Raw genomic sequence first — 6,621 nt, forward strand, 5'->3', positions numbered from 1 at the left:
ATCAATATCCGAGTGAGCTCACTTATTGCAGCCATTCAATAGGTATAACAAAACAAACCCTTCATTATAAAACATTTATCATTATAGGAGTATATGCTCACTTGGTCTATATCGACACACTCACTTTCCAATGGTATGTTTACACGACACTAAGTAATAGTTAAGGGTTGTGCCAAATACAGGAAACCTTGACAGTATTATGTAAGAAGTAAAAGGCTGCTTGATACATCAACTAAGTAAACGATAAACACGTAGTTACCAGGTTACCAGGATTTCATAAGTATACTGCGACGTTTTCCCGCTCAATGCTCTGCTTGCTAGCCATAAAAAGTTCAAGTTTTGAGATACATTTTCTCAAAATTTCAAGACCTATCTTAAGAACTACTGAACCAATACTAGGCTTGTTTGTACTCATTTTAATGCATTTTTCAAACTGATACCAAATATGGTCATGAAAATTAACAGGTTTTTTTTTATTTTGATTTTTTTTTAACTTGTCGTCTGCTGTTGACACCCAGGTGGAGAGAGTTAACATGCGTAGGAGAACCAAAGTTCAAGTCCATTGTATCTGCCATCACTGTCTTTGATTGAATTGTGAAATGCAATATTATATAATATATATAAACTTAAGGGCAAGGTTAATAATCGTGTGCTGAGTCTATAGTTCAATCGCAAGCGATGTATCACTGGACATGCGACGAATCGTGTTTTTCAAGAAAACCCCGGGAACAAAACCAACCGACTATACCATGATACCTCTAAAATCTTATCATTTTCACAATACTAGCGGATGTCAATTATTTCCGGGACTTTTATATATGGTAAAACGGATTAACTGGTATCTCGTGCGTGATTAGCAAGGAAACGAGGATGTGGTAATAAGCCTACGTGTAATACGTAAAACAGTGAATATATATAGTATTCAAGAGGATTTAATATATTTGCAAAATAAAAATTCTTATGTTTTTAGAAAACGTAAACAATGAATGTGGAAGATCCAATTACACCTAATTATTTTCAAACATGGAATATGTTCAAAAGCCAGCAAGGAGGCGCACAAAAAACTTAATATAAAAGCACATGGAACACGTAAATTCAGATATTAATTAAATTAAATAAGAATAATAAATTAGGTGGGTAATTTTTAATTTTTTGCCAAAAAATAGGGTTGAAATTTACTGTGATTCTCATGGCATCCATGCCTGTATAAGATGGATAATTATCAGTATGGTTTTCCAAAAATATAGACCTGCGATGTTTTTGCGACAAAACATTGGAGAATGAATTTGGAGAAAACCTTCTGATAATTACAAACACTCGGTGACCAGCAAGACCTTCCCTCCAAGCTTTTAATCCGATAAGCTGATTATCTATTTGTTTTCATGAATTGGAAGACATTCTTTGATGTATTACTGAGCTCAATCATCTGAAATTACTGGAGCGTGAGCCACCCAGGCTGGTGGTTCAGCATAATATTTTATTAACAGAAGGTTTTCTCCAAATTCGTTTCCTAATGATATCGGATTTGATTTCAAATGTAGCCTTTCCACCTCTAGATGGACATCTGAAGACTCTTAATACCATTGTGGTTACGACACGAGGTTCTTATAAAAGTTCTTATAATACGCCTCATACAAATCGGTTTCTTTCAGAACGCAACATTTTATTTCAGAACGGTATAATAATGTATAATTTGGAATTTACCTCCCACTTTAAATTACAAGACATGATTTTCATTTTGCAAGAAATTTGCATTTACAAATTTAAATGTTCAAAGTAAAAATAGTGCCACTAGATTAAAAAGTATGAGTCTGTGATGAGGTATTTGGTCAAAATGCTATAGTTGATAGATGAATCAACATCTTGTCCTTTCACAACTGTAAAATCACTGGCGTGTGATGATCATGAACCATATCATGCTGAGTACTCGCACCTGTAAGATGACTGGTATTGTATTCAATCTATGATTGCAGACACACACAGGTGATGAGTGCAACCTGCTTGTAGTGCAGCGCGATATATTCAAAATTGTTATTGCTATGGTAGTTAATCCGATTTAGTATGTCACTTCGCCAGCGTATAATTATGCCAAGATATGTTGCATTCCCTATACTTTAGTTTATTGTCACTAATTAATATAAACCTTTTTATGACCATTCACTGTTCAATACTTTAATTGTAATAAACACCAGTATAATTTCTAGTTCTACTGAATGCGTTCATCTTGGTTGATAACATATTTTTATTTATCAAATGGCATAGTCTAAGTTATCATAAATCGACTATGGCATAGTCTACGAATTACTCCATTTGACATTTCAAAATCTTACCTTGTATCTTGTAAATTATACATCTGTGTGAAATTGAGAAAAGCAGCAAAATATGCGGTAAGAATTTTCCTATCCGTGGAACTTTAATATTCTTATTTGTCCATGAATTACCTCTTATTTATATAACAATCGACGTTCAAAAACGACAAAAGAGGAAGCTCTCATCGAAAGTATCGTATCGTAAGATTTTGCCAGATCGTGAAGTTTCCATTCCTTTGTTATATTGGACAATCTCTAATATAAACTTTTAACTCTAACACTATTGACAAAATATCTATAGTTTCTGTTTCAATTGCAAAACTACCATCAAATATTGAGATAATTGCTATAGAACGTAACCGTACGGCAGGCTATATAGAAATAAATATTCTTATCACAAACGGAAGTTATTATATCTTGTGTGCGTGTTATAAGTCATGTAAGCGTTTTAAGCTAGTCGTACGGGAGCATGGCCTAGCGGTGTTGGCACTCAATATTGACACAAATAAAGCTGACACACAAGAAGAATAGTATGGGTTCTATAAAGGAGATGAATGTTATCTTCATACTAGAAAATTTCAAATATGTTCAATCAGGAGCGACCAGGTCTTACCCCTTCTGCCTCCACTCCCCTTCTCCCACCCCATCCCTTCCCCTCCCCTTTCTCCTCCCCTTCCACTCCACTACTGTCAAAGTTACACTGTACTTGGGAAAATTTGACAGGTTATTAACATTCAAAGAAACAAGGAATAAAAAATGTGTAATTAATCTATATCTTACAATAAATTGTGTCTGATGTATTACGGTAATATAAGTCATATTTCTAATAATTATCTGAACTGAAACAAGTATGGTTACATATGTATGCCTCGTATCAACAAAAAACATCAAGGCCGCAGGGCCGGCAGGTCCGAGGCCGGCGACTCTCATACTGCGACTAAAGACTCCAAGTGGAACCCCCGCAGGGCAAGAAAGCAAGAGTTACCATAAGGATGACAGGCTGTCTCTACTGGGTGCGGGCTATCGATAACAAAAATGGTATTGTTACTTTTTTTTTACCCTATAATTTCCCTCATTCATCAGGCTTTGTCCTCTATCGGGGGATAATTTATAGTTTAAGCTTGTTGAATATCCATATTTCGCGGTTTGTGGTTCTTTGTAGCCTGTGTGGCAAACTATTTTAACGCCCTATAGCCACCCACCCAGCCTATTTCTATATTCTATGTTGTCAAATATGAACGTTTTATTAACGTTTAATAGCTGATCCCCATAGTTCAGCTATGGTGCGGAACAGCTTTAGTTTGCGTTTGTTTGAAGAGGGTTGGTGCTTTCAGCTGTTATGGCTATGTGCACCACCAGCTGTACAATTCTCTCGTGAACAATACCTTTGTTTCCATACAATACCATGAATACTCTATTATACTTCACTGCACCTTGGTTATGCTATGATGTATAATGTTTTCAAACGGTTGCTTTTACGTTAATTCGGATACTTGTGCGTAATTTCCTGACATTCCTTGCACTTATTTTAAAAACCAAACGGAGTCTTCTCAGAGCCACACCAGTCCGAATCAGCAGAAGAAGTGGCTAGATCGTGGTCAAACTATACATAGTCTCCGACTACGCCGAAATCTTCGCTTCCACACCGGTTCTCTATTGCCCAAGTTAGCGTTACGCATCCGACACCACGTGGAGGTTTGGGTTAGGTTGGCCGCAAGCAATTACTATGCCAGCTCTGCGGGCCTTGTCGGATGGAACAACTTTAGTCCAATAGAGGACGCTATTTATGCTGTGTATTCAGTGCCATATAGACTGAATATCGAATGTGATTCAGTGAGATATACACTAAATATACCAGGTTGTATATGAAACACAAGGATAGTATCTCCCGTGCAGGTGGCTACTAAGCAGGCCAGAAATCTTCCGGGAAAACTGACCTGTCTATTTAGGTCATAGACTTAAGGTTTTTCTGTACAAGGGGTGCCGGACCTCACTTTCGGGCAACAGCCGTTTTTAAAGGGGTGCACATTTCGAAAAATCTTTGGTTGTGCGAAATTTTGTCACTCCCATTTGAAACCTATTCTTCTACACACCACAAATTCAAATTAAGATCAACACCGTCCCTTTGGTTTACTAGTTATCACACTTTGAATTTGTATCTAAATGCATCTTTTAAAAACATTTATCTAAATAATGTTTAGATGTGACACATCAACATCTGTATATAATCTAAACATCTGTATGTAATCTAAACATCTGTATGTAATCTAAACATCTGTATGTAATCTAAACATCTGTATGTAATCTAAACATCTGTATATAATCTAAACATCTGTATGTAATTTAAACATCTGTATGTAATCTAAACATCTGTAATCTAAACATATGTATGTAATCTAAACATCTGTATGTAATCTAAACATCTGTATATAATCTAAACATCTGTATGTAATCTAAACATCTGTATGTAATCTAAACATCTGTATGTAATCTAAACATCTGTATGTAATCTAAACATCTGTATGTAATCTAAACATCTGTATATAATCTAAACATCTGTATGTAATCTAAACATCTGTAATCTAAATATCTGTATGTAATCTAAACATCTGTATGTAATCTAAACATCTGTAATCTAAACATATGTATGTAATCTAAACATCTGTATGTAATCTAAACATCTGTATATAATCTAAACATCTGTATATGAGCTAAACACAGGCTAAACAGTGTTGTTTATCGTGTGTTTAGATTATATACAGGCAGAGGTTTGATATCTTATCATATAGCCTATAATCTAAACACGGTGTCGACTTTAAATAATAACAATTTGGCTAAACGCTAAACTTGTTTAAAAAGAGTTACAGCTAAGGATTTGCAGTGTAATAAATTACACTTATTCGTAATTGTGTGCACCTTTATTTTGTTTAGAAAGCATTGGAATTCATCAAATCCGGATATTCAAACAAAGTACCTACCTTTATTTATTTAGCAGACGCTGATGTGGGAACTATACATTACATGTAATCGAAGTTCCCAGCCTTCGCCTCACACACTCATGATTTCGCTGGATTGAAATCTCTCTATATAAAGTTCCATAAAGCCCTATAATTTATAGTATAAAGCTTTTGCCATTCAAGGAGAAGGTTGCGAAGGAATTTCAAAACTAACTATATACTATTCTCATCAATACAGCATCAACAAAAACGAACTGAATCACAATATTTATCTCGACCATACAGTTGATTTTGAACAGCGAGTTTACCACGTGTGACCTTAATTCAAACTGTATCGGTTTGAGTTGTCAAGAAACCTATTATACTCTTGACATTGGACAACGAAACCGGATGGCCCAAAACAAATAGACGCCTTTGTAGAGAGTGACAGAGCTAGTTAATACAGTGTCCCAAAAAAACCAACACTTTGCTTTAGAAAACCATATGTCACTCAAATAATCATTGTACAGTTTGATCAGCTCGTAATCGGCGGGCCTTATAACATCGCGGATTGATATCAATATATTTAATTTTAAGAATTGTCTCGTGACATCTCGCCAGAAGCATCACAAGTTATTAATTGAAATCCCATACTCTGTCTACTTTCTTTAACACACAAAATATAGCCCGAAGAGTTCAACTATATCACTCTTAACATCGGTCTACTTTTCGGCGTAGTGGTAAAAGCCTAACAATTCCCGCCGATTACGAGCTGATCAAAGAATGTGTATTATATATGCCTGGATGATAGTCGTAGAAATTTCATTGAGATGCAATAAACAATACCTGTATGCAGTGGCGTACCGTGGCCGCCCCTTCCCTGGGGGGGGCTGAAGAAAATCCAATTTTGCCGCCCCTTCCTCAACAGCCCGAAAAGGTTGCCCCAATTTTTTTTACGGTCGTTTGAAAAAGTGAAGAGCAAAAAACAAAAAAAATAAAAGATTTATAGGCGCTACCGCCCCAAAAGCAACACATTTTGATGTATAGTACTATTTTTTCACATTTGCCGCCCTTTTTTCTTTACTAATTCTTTTTGCCGCCCCATCTTCTTCCGCCGCCCTCTTTTTGCCGCCCTTTCTTCTTCCCGCCGCCCCTTCGTTTTGGCCGCCCCCTGCTTTGACCCCGGGGGGCTGGCGCCACCAAAGCCCCCCCCCCCAAAAAAATACGCGCATGGTATGAGTATTGAATATAATGACCAATTTAATTGGGGGATTCTTAATTTGGTGAGTTTTAGTTCACAGTGCCAACCCACAGGCCTCTGCACATGATTGTGCTGACTACTGTGACCCAAGACGCACAGTCTTATTAACCATTCT

This window comes from Amphiura filiformis, chromosome 6, assembly GCF_039555335.1.
Source record: "Amphiura filiformis chromosome 6, Afil_fr2py, whole genome shotgun sequence".
NCBI classification, from domain to species: Eukaryota; Metazoa; Echinodermata; class Ophiuroidea; order Amphilepidida; family Amphiuridae; genus Amphiura; species Amphiura filiformis.